Source organism: Suncus etruscus, chromosome 10, assembly GCF_024139225.1.
Source record: "Suncus etruscus isolate mSunEtr1 chromosome 10, mSunEtr1.pri.cur, whole genome shotgun sequence".
Taxonomy (NCBI): domain Eukaryota; kingdom Metazoa; phylum Chordata; class Mammalia; order Eulipotyphla; family Soricidae; genus Suncus; species Suncus etruscus.
Genome location: NC_064857.1, coordinates 77021732 through 77040725, shown reverse-complemented (window position 1 = coordinate 77040725; position 18994 = coordinate 77021732).

The window sequence follows — 18994 nt, the reverse complement described above, 5'->3', positions numbered from 1 at the left end:
GGATACTCTGGTGAAAACAAACATTAAGTAAATGCCTAATGGGGTGAATCTGAGAGGAAAGTGCTTTTAGTATATTCAAGCTGCAGACATGTTTGAGTAACATTTTGCTATCTTTGCTCTAAAGACATATGCTAATGGATGGACTAAAGTAGCATTAATGAGCTCACTCCATTAAATTAGTTCTTTTTCCTGTTAAATATCCAAAAGAGAAAGATGGTCCACTTAACTAGAAAAAAAAGTTTTCATTTTAGTGCAGTAGACGCATGATGCATATTCCCTTTCTAATTTAATTTCTAGCCATTAAGACTCAATTCTATAAATGACCCAGTGAAGCACTTGGAAAGATTAGAGAAGTATAAACTGAATGTCGTTTGAATTTGGCTGGCTAGACACCATGATGTTATATCACATAATTCGAATTTAACATCATATTTTTATGAGGCCACCAAGAAGAAGTGCAGTGACTTTCATAAATGATTACTGAGAAAGTCCTCAAATGGAATATATGGGAATTGACCTCTCATCGGGCCACTCTTATAATTAAGGGTCATAGAAGTCAGGACTTCCAGTCACTATGATTTGAACTTTTATTAAAAATATTTAGTTTTGCTCTCGAAATGAGAGAAAAAGGTGGCTTTTAAAATCTGTGGCCTGAAAGAAAAGGATTATAGCTCTAATGAGCCAAATCTGTGCAAATGAGAAAATAATAATCTCTTTATCATGCAAAGTTCATTTTCAGATAAAATGTTGGTCATGAGTTTTTGAAAAAAAAAAAGGCATTATTTGGATCAAAATATAGGTAATTTAAAACCAAATAGTTTCCTGGAAAGGGGGAATTAAAATAATTTTGGCTTCTTTACATATGTACATTTTGGAACTTTATTTTGATTTTTTAGCAAAAACAATCACTGTACTTGTCTTTGGAGTTTATTTAACAAGAAACGATGTGTTGTTAATTCAAGTAGGATTTTACTGCTCTTTTATTCCTTTGAAAGATGGACCTGTTGGAAGAAATACTAGAAACCCATTTCACAGATGGAGAAATGGAAAAATGGCTTGCTTGGGGTTGAAATGAGTTATGAATTGGAATTAGAATTTAGGAATGACATCACTCACTTGCAGTACATAGATCATTACCACTATCCATAGCATTTGCTGAAATTATTGTTACATAAACATAAAGACAGTAATGTTTTAATAATTCATGCCATACTCAGTTTATGGGCAGATTGTATTTAAAATTAGAATAAAATAAATAGAAATGTGTCTGCACATATTAAGACTTAACCAAATAGCACTAACATACAAACATGTTTCTGTCTGGATTTTTTTTTGTTTCACACCTGGGATTACTCCTGACTTTGCATTCAGAAATCACTCCTCTCAGTCTCAGGATACCATATGGGCTGCCAGGGAACCAACCCACATTGTAAATGTGCAAGGCAAACTAACTGCTGTGCTATTGCTCTAGATCTTTCTGTCAGGGTTCTTAAGATCTTTTTTCTGGCTTCTCTGAATTCTTTGAGGTCTGCTAAATTCCTTACATATTTAAAATTGAATGTTGTTATTCTTGAGAATATGGAGTTGAGAAGTCAAACTGGAAGCTAATATTGTATTTTTAGCAACCCTGTTAGAGAGGGAAGTCTCTAGGGCAACTCAAGCTAGAAGAGAAGACAGTCAAGCAGAAGAGTGTCCCCTTTGACATGGCTCCTGGGAACAGTTGTGATACAACAAAGAAGAAAAGAGAGTGGACACAATGGCCCCAGAAACAGATCGGCAAAGTCTTTTACCTTGTCGGAGCATTTTTAAAAGCAAAGATTAAATGTCAAGAACATTCTGTGATAACAGTGTCTTGTTTTGCATTCTCATCGGTCTCTCACTCAGCACTATAAAGGAAGAGAATCTGAGCAAATAGAGTAAATGCCATACTATGATCTCATGATATTATAAATATCCCAGAGTAAAAATGCAGTTACCGCTGAGCATAAAACAGGTGATCTGTGCGCCTACATGCGAACACTCTAGCTGCATGCATGCATGGCAGCAAACTCTTTTCTGAAGAGTCCAGGATATGGTTTCTTTCACTTGGTTATTTATTGATCCTTTAGTAAGAATTGAGCAAAGACTCAGCCACTTTAGAAACAAAAGACCTTTTGTCTCCTACTTGTTTTGTGATAGACAGAGTTACAAAGTTGAATATGTCCCAAAAAACTTACATGCAAAAATATCTAAGTTAAAGCAAAACCGTCTAAGCAAAGACTTTAAGTATGACAAGTGTTTTGGATATATCTACAATAATGTTGATGCATATGCTTTTTAATATATATTTGTGTATATATATTACTCTTTCTTGGGATTAAATCCAGTAATTTATACATGCAAAATCAGTGCTCTATCTACCATTGAGTTTCATATTCAATCCCATTTCATACTGTTATGATAGATGTTACTGGTCCTAAGGAGAGGACAATGATTAGTTCTTAAAAGCTTAGAAATTATATGACACTTTAGGCAAATTACTAGTTGTTTGAACTATTATAGCCAATTCAAGAAACAGATACAAATTATGAAACAGAAACTATTATATATTTGTAAAAAAATAACTAATAAAAGAAGGATGTAAACTGATCATCATCTCTAAATTTTACTAATACAGTAATACTTTTTGTGGTGGCCAACTGTTAGAATTTACTCAGTTACACAGTTTTCAGTTCCTAAAAAAATTGTCATAATATCCCAAAAATTGCCATTCAAAGTTACACTCAAATAAACATACTTTTGGGGCCGGAGCAGTGGTGTAAGGGGCGATTCGTTTGCCTTGCATGCACTATTCTAGGACGGACTGTGTTTCGATCCCCTGGCATTCCATGTGGTCCCCCAAGCCAGGAGCAATTTCTGAGCACAGAGCCAGGAGCAGCCCCCAAGCATCACCGGGTATGGCCCAAAACCCAACAAACTAAATAACTAAATAAAATAAATATATTTTTGATATAAATATAAATAGTAGCTAATATTCACCATTTCTAATAGTCAAATTTCCCTGAAAGATTTCTCCTTCAATATTTGTTAAATTCTCCCTATCATCTTATAGAAAAATGGTACTCAGTGGTAAAAGACAAACTTCTCATTTTAATTAATTGATTAATATTTTTGCTTCTTGGGCCACACCCGGTGATGCTCAGGGGTACTCCTGGCTATGTGCTCAGAAGTTGCCCCTGGCTTATGGAACCATATAGGATTCTTGAGGATCAAACTGTGATCTGTCCTAGGTTAGTGAATGCAAGGCGAACACCCTACCACAAGTGCCACCGCTCCAGCCCAAACTTCTCATTTTTAATGCAAAGCTATTGAGCCCCAGCTGTATGAATGATAGTTCCCTCTGTCTCGAAAAATTAGGCCATAGAAAATCTAAAAAAAAATCTATCATCTGCATGTAGTGCAGTTTGCCATGTGTGTAGAATAGTTAATTTTAGGTACTTCCTTCATTTCCACATCCATCTTGAGTAAAAATTTAGCGCTAAAACCCTGTGACTTGGGAAAGAAGAGATAGTAGTGGGTAGAGCACTGACTTTGAATGCCGCCAACCCTACACCCTGGCATCCCATATGGTCTCCTGAGCAACACCAGGAGTGATTCCTGAGTGCATAGCCAGGAGTAACCATTGAATACCATGGTGTTACTCCAAACCAAACCAGTGAGAGGAGAGGAGAGGAGGGGAGGGGAGGGGAGGGGAGGGGAGGGGAGGGGAGGGGAGGGGAGGGGAGGGGAGAATAGAAAAAGAAAGTAAAACCTCTTGTCCTGCCAAAACAATACTACCCTAAATTATTGAATGAACTTCATAAATATGAGTGGCTAATGTTTGTTTGCTACATCAAAATTAAGATACATAATATCTATAGAAGTTGGATGATATACCATTAAAGCAATTTAACCAATTCCCAAGGTAAGAAGATGTGTATGGCTTCTTTTATCTAAACAATATTGCTAACATTGTAGGTATATAACAATCAAAGCTTATAATGCAGTAGGTGTCTTTTGTTTAAACTTTGTTTGTTTGTTTGTTTGTTTATTGGTTTTGGGGCCTCACTCAGCACCGCTCAGGGTTACTCCTGGTTTTTCACTCAGAAATTGCCCCTGGCAGGCTTGGGGACCATATGGGATGCCCGGAATCAAAACAGGTTACTCCTGTGTCGTCCACATGCGAGGCAAACACCCTACTGCTCTGCTATCTCTCCAGTCCCTGCAGTAGGTGTCGTAAGCAGACTACTACTTGCTGGATGAATGGTATTGATGAATTATAGAAGTCTGGAGGAGGGAAAGAAAGGAGTTTTCCATGATTAGAATCTTAAAGGATGATAATGAGTAATTGTTCTTTAATTAAAATGCTTTTGGAAGCAAGTAGATAAATTAAATATTTTTTAAACCTGGAAACTATTTTTGTACAAAAAAGAAAATTTAAGACCATTTTTATTTCTCTTCTTTTCTATACAGACTTCATTTTACTCACTTATTAATAAATATGTATAAAATACATGCAGTTTTGTCAAAGTCCTGTTTTTCATTAGTTGGAAAATAACTCTTAAATATACCCTTGAGATGAAAATACACTTGAACTTAATCAAACTGAGTAACCTGGAGGAATGGAAAGACTCATATGTATAGACCCTGGACTTCAGAATCCTAATGTTGTCTTTGGGAAAAAAATAAAAGTAAGAATTGAGGTGACTTAAGGCATCTAGCTGATACATATTGCTTGGTAGAATATGAGAAATTCCCCTTCCACATCTGTTGTAAATATGAGAACCAGAAACACTATTTAATTTCTACCTGTTTCTGTTTTCAAAATGCTGAACTTCTTTTAACCAAACTGTTTCAAGTTTTATTTTTTGCCTTGTATCTAATGCTATCCCAAACATAGTGAGTTGAGGAATCTCTGTAGCTGTTATTCAACATGTATTTTATGTAATTATTTTTCTTATTGTATTTTATGTCTTTTTTACATTCAGTGATGTACTGAGCTTACTTACAGCTCTGTGCTCAAATTGCTTATGAGCAGTGCAATCACACCATAGGTCATGCTCAGCCTCAAACTGGGGTTGGCCCTTGCAAGAGAATTCTTAACATCTGTATACCTGTACTTTCACTTGCCCTTTATTTACATTGGAACAACAATTGCAGTAAAAACCAAAACAATTCTGCTTTTGTTTTGAATTTGAAATTTTTTTCTGAAAAATAAATATTACGTTTTTTTTTGCAAAAGTTGATTTAAAAGTTTTACTTAAAGGCTTTAAAATTTCCCTTTACAAACTTACTACTTCAACATAGCATTCAGTGTAGCATGTTTTAGTTGTTGCTAGAGAAATTTGGTTACTTTCCAAACTGTCTTTCTCTGATGGAGAGATGAAAGTCAAACACTGTGTGTAATAATTTTTGTATGTACAGAAAACTTTCTGAAGTACATGTTGAAAATATGAGTATTGAATTGAAGAAACATGAGTCACAAGCATTGTGAGGGAAAATAAAGTCTTAAACATAAACTGCTGATAAAACAAAAACTTATAGTCAGGGATGTTTTAGTATAAAATATTTATGCTGGTATCAGTGCTGCAGGAAACCCTAGATTTAGGTGAAATGATGGTACAGCTTTCCTATGTTAGTGCTTCGTAAGCCCTAGCGGGTTTCTATAATTTTCAAGTTTGAGATTCTGTTGTCATTGCTATCAGTCTGGCAAGGAAAAATGATCTAAGTTAACTGGAGTGTCTTCTGAAGCCTTACCTCTTGGAATGGAAATAAACAAGGAAATTAGGCTACCAAAGAGGTTAGTGGTTCCTAGTTCTTTTGTGTAATTCCTCTAAAGTGGACCTTTCAATCTCATCAATGAGCTTTCTGAGACATCTGCTCTAAGACAAAGGTTCTATAAGCCAGAGTGACTGACCTGAAATATCCATACCACGTGGACAAGCAGAGTACAAATGAATAATCAGCAACAACAATGACATATTTCTGTTTGTCCTTTATGTATTAACATCATCTAAAAGAACTTAATACTCTAATATTTCTTGACTTGCTAACCTTTCCCAGATACATATTGGCACTGTACCACATTCCTTTTCTGTACATTAAACACTTAGAGTTGCATTCCTAACTTAATAGGTTTTACTTTCAATGGCTAAATATGCCAAATTGAGCCTTTAAGGACAAAATTTGTCTGTGACAATGTGTTTAATCTATATATTATTTTCAAAATTCCTACTATTTATTTGGCCATCCTTGTTTTTAGGAACAGTTTTAGAGGAAAAATTTGCATGTTTGTCAGTCTGTAGAACTCAATTTTATGAAAAAAATACATATGGATATATATATATGTATATACAGCTTTATATTTCAATTCTGTTTTAATGACTAACAGAAAAAGTGGTCTAGGTCAGTGCTTCTTGATTTGTTATGTGTTTATGAATCTCCTAGAAGTTCAGTAGTTAGGGGTAGAATCTGAAAAGCTGTCCGTTTCTAATAGTCATAAAAATATTAAATTAATGCACAATACTCAGGAGCTGCCTTAAAATTTCAAACTTTCTAGGCATTTCTTGTAAAATCAACTTTGGTTTTTGTTTTTGCTCCTGGGTTTTCCATAAAATAAAATTTTGCTGCAAATTTATAATTTTTTGTATCTGATTACCTTCCTAGTATGATATTGGTAAGTTTAGCAAACAAAGTTTAGAATGTCCAGTTAAATTTTAATTTCAAACCATTCATGACATTTTGGTATATTGCTATTTAAAATTTACTGTGTGGCACCAGAGAGCATACAGCACCCAAGGCACTTGCCTTGCTTGTGTCTGGTCTGGGTTCAATCCCAGATTACCTGTATGGTCCTCCCAAATAAATTCAGAAGTAAGCTTTGTGCACCACCCCAAAAATAAATAAATGAAATGTGATGCTCATATATTTGTATTAAAACCATACTCATTATTTATTTGAACTTTAAATATGTTACATTTTAATTGTTGAATTCTCCCTGTGCTTTTATCTTAACCAAATTCCATACTATTGACTTTGGGCCATCATATTATTTTTGTAAATTTTTATTGTGGCTAAAGTGAATTACAAATCTTTCAAAGTAGTATTTAAAGTTCATAGTGACAATAAATGAGGAGCATTTCTACCATCAGTGTTGTCCTCCCTCCACCCCTGTTCCTTGCATGCATTCCATATCTCCCTCTTGTACCACCACCACCACCCCCAGAATGCTAGTGTAACTAGCATTTCTGCAGCTTGTTGTAGATTGGGTATAGATTCTGTCGTCATTGACTTTTGGTGTGGTGTTCAAGTCTGATCATTTTTTATTTCCATTAAATGTTCATACAACTGTCTGGTCCTGGTACCATCCAATTGAGGCTGAATAAGATGGTTCAAGTTATAGGATTCTGTTGGAGATAAAAAGGAAAAGAAAAGAAAAAGAAAAAAATGAAACAACTGGGAAAAGTCCTTCTAGTTGTTATAAATTTCAATTTAGAAGAAAGGGAAAAAACAGTAGCCAAACAAAACAAAACAAAAACAACCTAAAAACTAGCAACCAAGCAACAACAAAAATAAAACAAGAAAAGAAATGACAATAAAACAAAATCAACAACTATAAAAAACAAGCAATAAACACAAAAACAAACAAAAACAAGACAAACAAAACAACAAACAGTCAAAGAACCTAAACCAGCAAGAACATAAAAATGTTTATGTTTCTTCTTCTTTGCAAAGGCACTGTAAATATTGGGGAAATTAGAACGGGAATTCCCTTGACCTAAGAGATATAAGGTTTCTCTGCCCTTGAAGCATACTGTCATGGGACCAACTACAGGCTTGTACACACTTCTTTTAACACCTCCAAGGTCTTTTTATGGTGCTAGGTAACTTTCGTTCTGTTTTGGATGATAAAATCAGGCCTCTCTAACTGAAGATCTTGGTAATTACACAGGTCATATGATGAAGCCTAAGATAGAGTCTTTCTTTTCAGTTCTAGAAGTTCTGTTCTATCACTGTTTTGGGGCCATCATATTTTTGTGTGGGGAAGCTGTCCTGTCCTGTGCACTGAACGAGAAGAGGCAGCATGTGTTTTCTTTACCAACTAAATGTCTGGTGTATTTGTTCCACTCTGCCTACTCCCTTACTGTGAAAATTCAAATGTCTGATATTGCCAGTGTGTGTTTTTTTGAGGAGCTAAGTAACTTCCACGTAAGATCCCCTAGTGCCTAGAAGGAGAAATGTTATAAGTACTATGTAAGAATTACTGTAAGAATAAGCATGTTTATTTCTCAATTTTAGGGAGCAGAAACATGAGTGTTCATGTTGCTCTTGCCTTGATGTATATAATATGATGTAAAATGAGAGTTTCTGAGTTACCTTGAATTGTTTTATGCATATTATAAAATATTTTCTATAGATTAGCAAAAGCTATCAGATTAGTAAACATCAAATTACTGAACATTTTAGAGAAAAATATTATATACTATATAAAACTATTTTGTCCTGCTGTAACACATGCAGTTTTTCAGTTTATGGTTTTATCAGCTATAGTATTAATTGCGCAATTTCCTGTATATTGTCCCAGTTTCTAGGTTAAGAAAATTATACACATATATTCGTATTTAGTGCCTATAAGAATAAATCTTGAATCTTTTACCTAGCATAGATCATCTTCTCCTTCTGTCTACTCCCCACCTTTTTCCCTTTAGTATTTTTAGCATATTTTCTATAGACTTCTTCAATTAACCTGTCATTCAACACAAACTGAACTTACACCCTGTGGTTATGGTGGTAGCCAGTTCCAGCTCCATATCTCTGAGAATCATTAAACAGTCTCTAAATTATTTGTTTTGATTTATTTTTTTACTTTGAGTGTGTGTGTGTGTGTGTGTGTGTGTGTGTGTGTGATGTTTCCCCAGCATTGTTTGGGAATGAAATAGGTTACTGCATGTAATGCCAGCACCTTACTCTGTACTCTATATCCGTGACATATTTTTGTTCTTTGAGCCCAGAGTAATATCTTCTGACTCCTGATCTGTCTCTTTTTGTAAAGCACAGCACAGAAATCTCTTGATTTCTCTTACTTGAAAGACCTTTCCTGTTGGATTGGGGAATAAGTCAATGCTAAATCTCCCAATTGTACTCACCTTGAGGCCTTTACTAAAGTGTGTTTTATACCAGACTCTTGACTACCCTCTCTCCACGTGAAGAACTTTGTTCTCTGAGGCCTTTCTTGACCCCCTATTGAACACCACTAGAGTTCTCAGTCTCCAAACAACCAACCTCCTTTCTTGGTTTTCTATTGATAGTCAACAGCCTCTTTTCTACTTCCATTTACTTGTTTATTATCTAATTCCCCTTACTGGTATATAACTTTTACTATGGCAGCATGTCTTTGTCTTTTTGATGTGCTACTTTTTCCTTTGTGCCTGGAACAATATTTGGAATGTATTACATGCTTATTAAACACAAGTTGAATATGGAAAAGTTTGTTATCACTTTAAAATAACAGATGCGCTTTAAAATTTTTAACCTAGAGGTATAGTCTTGCCTTGCATGTTAAAAGAACCTGGGATCAATCCATACAATAAAAAAATAAGAGAAATAAAAGTGAAATTATTTTATCTGTGATAATATTCATAGATTAACTAGTAGAAACAAAACTTTTAGCCATAGAACTTTTCATATACAACGAGTTATAGAATCATTCATTAAATGTATTTCACATGTAAAGTTTAGGGTGAAAACTGAGAAAACACATAGATTAAAATTTGGAGTAAACAATACTAAAAATGTTTCTTTTCCTCAATATCTACCTCCAAGTTATATAAATTCTACAATTCCTGATATAATAAAGAGTATATTTCTTTTGACTAGCTAAATTTCTTTAGAAATAAAATTGTAACTAGAAGAAAGCAGATTAAAACTATTTGTTAAGTGTTTTCTTTTATTTCAACACTTTGATTGTCTTCAGTAGAGCCATTTGAGATTGTACATGGAGTGCTAAGTCATTGAATAATTATTTTTATACAAAAAATAATTATTTTTCATATAAAAATAATTATTTTTTGATCACATAGGTCAAGTATCCCAAATCAGTAGCTCCTTTATCTAATCAAATTTACAGCACAGCTGTACATGAGTAAGTAGATAATTTAGAACTCCTTTCCTTACTTAGTCATCGAAGATATTTCCTTAAGCAATAGCTAGCAAATATTTCTAAATTTGCCACATAACTTCTGTTTAATTCTACCACTGTAGTTTGAAATCAATTATAGATAACAGGTAAATGGGTATGGCTATATTTCTAGTGTATTGTTTTATATACACATAATTTTCATTTTATGTCATGAATAAAACATGTCATGAAATAGTCTCTCCCTTATTTAAATTGTGGCACAAAACTGTAGTTGGGCTTTAACAAAACCAGTCTAATTTGATGACTTCTTTTAAAATGCTATGTTATTTTTGTATCATGATTTATAATTTTAATAGTGGCAGGATTTATTTATAAAACATTTCAACATCAACAGAATATCAGTTTTCCTTCACCATGTCTTAGTATTCCAACTCCCAAGCCTCTGCCAACCTTCTCATTTCTTTACAATGATATGCTTCATGCTAAAGACCAGTTCTCAATTTCTGTTGCCTTAGGTATTTTTATTTCCTTACGATGTTTCTTTATATATTACAGATAAGGTGAATCGTTTTCTATCTGTCCCTCACCCACTGTTGACTGGCTAAGCCCTATTATGAACAATATGGACACTCCTCTAAAAACTAGTGATTTATCTCCCTTAAGTACCAGCAATTCTATTTCTTAGAATTTACACCAATCATCCAAAAACCTCAAATAAAAAAATCATTTGCTTAATTATATTTCTTTCAGCATCATTTACAAAAGCTGAAATCTAAAAATAACTCAAGTGTCTGAGAACAGATGATAGGAAGAAGGAACTTGAATGTATACACAAAGGAATGTAACTTAACTGTAAGAAAAGATGAAATAATTCAATTTGCTACTTTGTGGATGATTCTGACTTATGATTTTTTTGTTTCAAGGTTATTTCAGTGCAATCCTACTTAGCTAGATTCGATAGCCCTGGTTAAGGTGTATGTGTCTGGAAGAGATCTGGTTTCATTGTTGTTTTGGGGGCCAGTTTATTGGGAACAAGATAATGGTAGAGAAAGTGATTATTATGAAACAAGCTTGCAAGTTGGAAAATGGTGGATTCAGATCCTAAAGAACAATCTTGCTGACATGGCCACTACAGCTTTTATAGACAAATAGGAAAATATATTTGTATTTATTATGTTGTATTTGAGAACACAGTTATGAAGGCACTTATGCTCGCTCAGGCATGTGGTATGAAAAATTATGGCCCATCCACCACCACCATTCAAGACCCTCCAGGACTCTCCTGGTATGATTTCTAGGTCCCCTCATTTTGTCCACTTTCAACCCACACTCGTATTTCAAAGTCCAGTGCATTACTGACATTAGATATCAACATTCTTTTATTTTAGTTCATTCTATGTACTAACTATAGCTGAGATTATCCAGTTTTGCCCTCCTGTCTGAAACATGATTCTTCAATCTAACATGATTCTTCAATTTAAGATTTATTCAAATTGTTAAAAAAAGATTTAATTTTATCTTTTCAGATAGCTGAGTGATATTTTATTGGGCAAATAGACTGAAACTTTTTTTTCACTGTCTGTCTTAGATGCTTGAGTATGTATTTTAGAAAGGACAGGTCACAGAGTGGGGTGACTGTGTGATATATAAATTTTATTGTTGACTGGTGGACTGTGTGATACTTTATATTTATTTTATAATGTGTGATATTTTATATTTATTTTATACTATATTAACTCTGTAGATATTTTTAGAAAGGACAAGAGAAAGCAAACCTTTTGATCTTTCTCAGACATTCTCAGCCAACTGTAGTGGATATTTGAATTCAGGAACCAAGAATCAATAGTTGCTTATGCCCTAGGTTTTCAGAGACTATCACGACCATGCCTGTGCTTCTTGGAGACCTCCAAGGTAACACTTGGTGGTGCTCAGGGACCATGGGGAATATATGAGACATGTACCTAATGCCTGAACTATCTTGCAGGCACCAAGGGAAACAACTATGCAGGTGCAGAGAGAGCCTGCTACTTTTATTTGTGAGAAGACTTAATTCTTTTGGATTGGTTTCAATGCCATATTAAATGAAAGGTCAGAATTCAAATCAGTCTGTACTTGCAGAAAAGGAGACTTGAAAATAGTGTTTGCTTTTCTTTTTTTTTTATAAATAAATTATGTATTAATTGTATCACCATAAGATACATAGTTACAAAGTTGTTCATGATTGGGTTTCAGCCATACAATGCCCAACACCTTTTTTGTTTCTTTGTTTTGTTTTGTTTTTGTTGTTTGGATCAAGTCCGACACTCTCAGGGGGCTACTCCTGGCTCTGCTCTCAGAAGTCACTCCTGGCAGGCTGAAGACCATATGCTGGGATTTGAACCAGGGTACATCCTATATTGGCTGTGTGCAAGTCTTACCGCTGTGCTATATCGCTCCAGCTCCTGTCCAACACAGTGTTTAACAGTGCATATTTCTTACCACTAATGCTCCAGTTTCCCTCAACATCATCTCCTACTATGCCTCTGTGTCAGATACTTATCTCTCCTCTTTCTTAATTTTTTTCTTTTAGACACATGATTTACAATATTGTGACTTAATGTTTACCATGCATACTATTTTATCTTGAAATGGGTACTCATTTTTTGTTCAGAGTGATTATTTCCAACTATTCCTGTCCTAATGTCCCCCTTTCTGTCCTAACTGCACTCCCCCACTCTTTGTGGCAAGCTTCCTACCATGAACTAGTCCTCTTGAATATCATTTCTATTGTCTTTGTGTATTAAGGAATGATTATGCTTTGTGCATTTCTCTTTTATTTATATTTTTATATTTGTGTCATCCGAGCTGCAGAGATAGTTCTAGCAAATGTGTACTGTGTCCAGGTATTGAATACTATACAATTTAAACTTAAAACTTGTAATTTTCTAATTGATTATCTTGTTCACATGCTTATTTTTTCAGTAATTCATTAACATATTTAAATCAATTGCTTATAATTTAAATAATAATATTGTATTTTTATTGCAATGCTTGTAAATACCAGAAAACATTTCAAGATTAGGCAATTAATTTTACTGAAACATCCAAATTTTCCCATAATAATGTCAAAAGATCTTTGTACATTCACTGTTATTGGTCATTATTAATGAGGGTCCTGATTTTTCAATCTAATTTGACTCTACATAGGATATTTTATTATGTTTCAAAGTAATTCTTCTCCCTTTGCATGCATTCCAAGCAGGGGGAACTTTCTGACATTCTGTAAAGAAATAAGATACTTTCATCTTGGCAGGGAGACACTGGGTGTAGCCTTTAAAAAGAAATCTATTAAGATGTTGTTAATGTGTTTTCAATCAGTAAAATTAACCTTTCACTTAATAAATGAAGTGAGTCTCCTGTACCCACTTTATATCACAACGGATTAAGATCTCTAGTTTCTTGTTTTAATTGGAGATTTAAAAAAATATTCCCATCTAAATGCATTAGTAGTGAACTCCCCAACCTCCACAAATTGTGCTTCCTGTTAGAAAAGCTTATTTAATGGTTTCATTGCTGATTGGCTGGAAGCCTATACAACTTCCTGGCTTCAGGCCATTAACACCCTGGCCAGAAGTGATGACAGGAAGATGAAGAGATTTACACTCTCTGATTTCTGTATTAACAACAAGGACAAAACAGTATGTGGTCTTGTCAGTGGATAATACAATTTAAAGATATGATTTCTTTTTCCACAGGTGCATTTGTCTCTGAAAATTAGCAGATCATCTTGGTGTGAATAATAAGGCATCTTCACTGAGGAGCTTGAATCATATTTTGAAATCTGTATTATGGACAAGTTTATAATTTATAAGACTATTATCCTTTCTTTAAATGTTAGAACTAAAGGCAACTTATTTTTAGATCAAGATTTGATAAGAAGACAAAAGTAGTGAAAGGAATCAATGAAGAAAATGTTATGTATTCAAGAAATAATACATATGTTATTGGTGAAAAAATATTCAGTATTCCAAATCACTGTTATTATATGGTTACTCTATTCAATTAATTCTGACCTCATTTACATATTTAGCTATATATTTTTGCATAAATACATGTGAAGTGTGTGTACATGTGTGTATGTTGCTCATGTCCAACAGCAACAATTTTTCCAACTAAAAATAGTGTTTCTTTTTCTTTTTTGGTCTTTGGGTCACAACTACCAATACAGACTTATTCCTGATTCTGTGCTTAGTAATCACTCTTAGTTGACTTTGGAGGACCATATGAAAGACTAGAAATTGAACCTAGGATGGCCATATGCAAAGCAAGTACTCTTCCCAATCTAGTCTCCAAATTGTATTTCTTTTGGGGAAAATAGGATAAGAAAAGAAAATTGGAACAAGTTTTCATGGCCATACTTCCCTGAAACCATCCCATAAACATCCAGGACCCATGAGATAATAGAGGGAATAAAGTGTTTACCTTTCATGAAACAGACCCTTTCCTCATCAAAATAAAAAATAAATGTAATATTTCTAAATAAATCAATATATATTACTACCAGAATAGGAAAGCCATAGGGAGGGGTGTTCAGGAGCTACTCTCAGTAGTGCCTAAAAGAGATTATGGAGTCAGAGATTCAGAGACTGAGTATGTGGTTCTTTCAAGCTTCAGCCTCCCTTCCTTTAATTTTAATTTATTACTCCCCTTCCCATTTCTTTTGAAGGCTAGAGGTCACACACATTTGGTTGTGAGACTTGTACACTCTCTCACTGAGGAGACATAACTGGTGTAGTATTCAGGCATATTTTGGTTGCTGTATTCATTGGGTTGGATCAAGCTCACACTTTTGGTTGCAATATTTGCATCTCAGTTGTGGAAATACACTTTCATTGCTGTGTTCCAGAGATTGAATGATCTTGGTCATGTAGGTGTGATTTAGGGATTCAATGTACAGCTCTATTGCATCTAGTTTGTAGGGAAGGTGTTTTGCCATTGAGTTCTCTAAGGCCTACTATCATTTCTTGTGGGGGATGCAAGGCATGTTGGTTCTTTTATTTGGCTAACATATGTATTTATGAGCTATAGTTCCACATTTCCTATTTTATTTAAATAGCATTGATGTTCACAATATAAACTCACAGAAAATACAGAACATTATTACCTCTAAATATCTAAATATATTCACCCACTAGTACATACTAGTGTGTGCCCTTAAATATACCTTTGTCAACAAATCACATATAGGCATTCTCTCAAGAGATAGAAAACTCTAACAATAGAAACTAGAAAAAGTTAATTGTAACTGGAATAAAAATTACACATATATTTTATTCAACATATTTTAATTGAATGAAATTATTAGGCCATTTTATCTAAAAAGGCAATTCTACGTTTATAATGAAACACTTTATCCTCACAAATTCTTTCAAAAATTCTTAAGATTTCTGGAAAAATAGAGATTATTGAAATATAGAAAGATTGTAGGAAAAAAACAGCTGAAACAGTTTTTCATAGTTAACTGACCACTAACATAGACCACACACTATAGCAAAAGCACTCTGCTGGACAGAAGAGAATACAAATGAGTTGAAACTTTATTCTTACCTTCTATAATCTTAGTAAATTTGGGTAAATATGTACACAAGGATTTCAAAATTGATAAGTAAGGTAGAATGCATATTTAAGTCTTGTATTTTAATATCAGGATTGGTCACTTGAAAAAATACAGACCAAGGGGCCGAAGAAATAGCATGGAGGTAGGGAATATGCCTTGCATGCAAAAGGATGATGGTTTGAATCCAGACATCCCATATGGTCCCCTGAGTCAGCCAGGAGTGATTTCTGAGCAGAGTCAGGAGTAATCCCTGAGCATTGCTGAGTTTGACACCCCCCCCCAAATACAGAGCAGTAAATTTTGTTAACTAATCTGTTTATAAAATAATTTTATTGATAGCTGCTTCAATTACATCCTAACTCTTTAGTATCTTTTTTTTTTTCGCGGTTTTTTTTTTTTTTTGGCCACACACATTTGATACTCAGGGGTTACTCCTGGCTAAGCGCTCAGAAATCGCCCCTGGTTTGGGGGACCATATGGGACTCCGTGGGATTGAACTGAGGTCCTTCCTTGGCAAGTGCATGCAAGGCAGACACCTTACCTCTAGCGCCATCTCTCAGGCCCCAAATTATTATAAAAAGTTCTAAATTATACTAATAAGAGTTCTTTTCAATTTTTTTTTTGTGATTTTTGGGTCACACCGGCAGTGCTCAGGGGTTATTCCTGGCTCCAGGCTCAGAAATTGCTCCTGGCAGGCACGGGGGACCATAGGGGGCGCCAGGATTCGAACTGATGACCTCCTGCATGAAAGGCAAATGCCTTACCTCCATGCTATCTCTCCGGCCCTGTTCTTTTCAATTTTTACAACTAAAATATTCTGCAAGGCCATCGTCTATTTTATATAAATTACAGCCAACTATTTTAGAGTTTCCTGAAGAGATGATTCTTTTGCTCAAAGAGGCAAAAGAAGATAAATCTTCATTGTGATTAAACAAGAACAGTTTGATGTCTTTATTGTGTAAAATTCTGAACTATAAATGTTCAAATTAATACTGAACAGTATATAAATCCTTGAACAATATAAATTTGATTTGATGAAAGAAGATATTTAAAAATTAGAGAATAGCAATAGAGTTGATTTAAAAATGGAGCCAATAAGTAAATGTATTGATAGATCAAAAAAAGAGAAAGTAGATTTATTTTGAATCTAGAAGATTAAGTTGTGTTCATATAACTTTTGTTTTTGTTTTAGGGCCACATCTGATGATGCTCAATAGTTACTCTTGGATTTGCACTCAAGAAGTAACCCCTGAGCGCTGCTGGGTGTGACCCAAAAACCCCAAAAAAAAAAGTTGCTCCTGGTTGTACTGAGGGAATTCTATATGATGTTGGGGAGAACCTGATCCAGTCATGTGCAAAGCAAGAGTTTTACCCACTGCAATGTACCTCCAACCCATGTGTTTATATATCTTATTTGTGTATTTAGCATATAGTTATTCAATGGATAAGGCTTGAGTGCTAGTAATACAGTAGCAAAAAGTCTAATCAAGATTTTCTACTTTTACAATATGACTGGGTGGGGTGAATGTAACTAGGTTAAGGAACCTTAGATGACACTAAGGATGAAATCAGATCAGAAGCTTGCAAGGCAAATTTCTAACCCTAACTCTCAGGCCCCAAGGTTCCATTCTTATGAGGTATACAAAAGCAAAATAGGCAGTTGAGTGGAAAGCAGAGTGTTGGCAAAGCAACTAAAGTTCACAGAAAATTACAGTTAACTAAAGTAGAAATGTAGGGTTAAAGTTAGAGTGAGAAGTTAAAAATTTTCATTAAAAATGAATTCCCTACAACAAGTATAAGATATCTGAAAAATTATGCTTTCTTTTGAAAACCCTAAATTAAGCAAAAACTATTTTAGCCCTTCGCAAGTTTATGAGTAAAATATTTCCTTAAAGATGCTCTTCAAACATCATCCACACAGGGCTTTAGGTTGATGGACTCCATGGCATCTTAATATATAGTTCTTGATCTAAGGACTCAGTTCAATAATACATTTCCCAAAGGTAAAAAGGAGATTACAGCAAGATGTCAATATGTGTTTCAAACACCATTCTGATGTTGAGGTAGCTGTAAATCATTCTAAAGAATCTCTCAAATCTTCAAATGCTTAGGAGAGGGGTAAAATACATAAAAAGAGTTTAGTTCAAAGAAAGCAGAATTTGATTCAAAGTGAATTAAAAGGCCTTGGCCAGATTTAGGATAAATGTGGCTGTTTAAAATTCATGCTTTTAATCTTCTCTTGGTCAAAAAGCTTCATGGCTTAAAAATTATTGTGTTTTAAACAGACTTTAAGAACAAGTGTTCTATTTTCCAATCCAAAGTAAAATTGTGTGACTTTAGTTAAAAAGAAATTTGATAAATTATAAGGTAGTATACTTGTCATTTGAATCAACGAACTTATTGCTCAGGGTAATTTAAGTGGGTCAGTTTTTGCAACATTCAAAATTTTTCATTGGCTCTTCTCTTACCATAAATCTTTCAGCTTATTTTTTGGTTTATCTATACTAATATTTATGATAAAAGTTATATGATGAGTGCCACATTTTCTACTAGAAAGGTATTGGGGAAATCATGGGAAATACCTTATTTACGCATATATTTCTACTGATTAGCATTACATAATGTCTCTGTTTTTAGAAATATTGCTGGATGAATATAATAGCTGACTAGAGTATTTAAGAGTTGAAAAACATGATTATTCTACATAATTTTATGAATTACATAAAGATCATCTATTTGAATATTTTCATTTGTGGGGATGTTGAGATTATAATTCAATACATATTTTATCTCTTATTCCCATTAATTTTTTCTTGTCATCTTTTTTACACTGGGGTTATTTTACTTGTTTCCTTCCACACTGCCACAAATCAAATTTTCAAAAATTTTATTTAATTTTACAATGTAAAATTTTATTTGGAAATTTTAAAACCTAAAATTTTATTTGAAAATTCAGAATCATTCTTTATCCATCCCTTTCTATCTCAAACCTTACATACAGCCTTTGAAAGGTTTTTTATTATGGCTCAAAAAGTATAACAGCTATTTTCCTTTACTCCTACCTCACTTAACTAAGCTATGGAACAAACCATTCACTGTGCTACAGTTAAAGATGCCAGGGAAGAGATATAAGCATTTCAATTTATAGTACCTTGGTGTTAGAGTTGGCAAGGAAAACACTACAGTCAAGCATTGGTTGAGACAAATGCTTTGCTCAGAGAAGAGACAATTCCACTCAAATT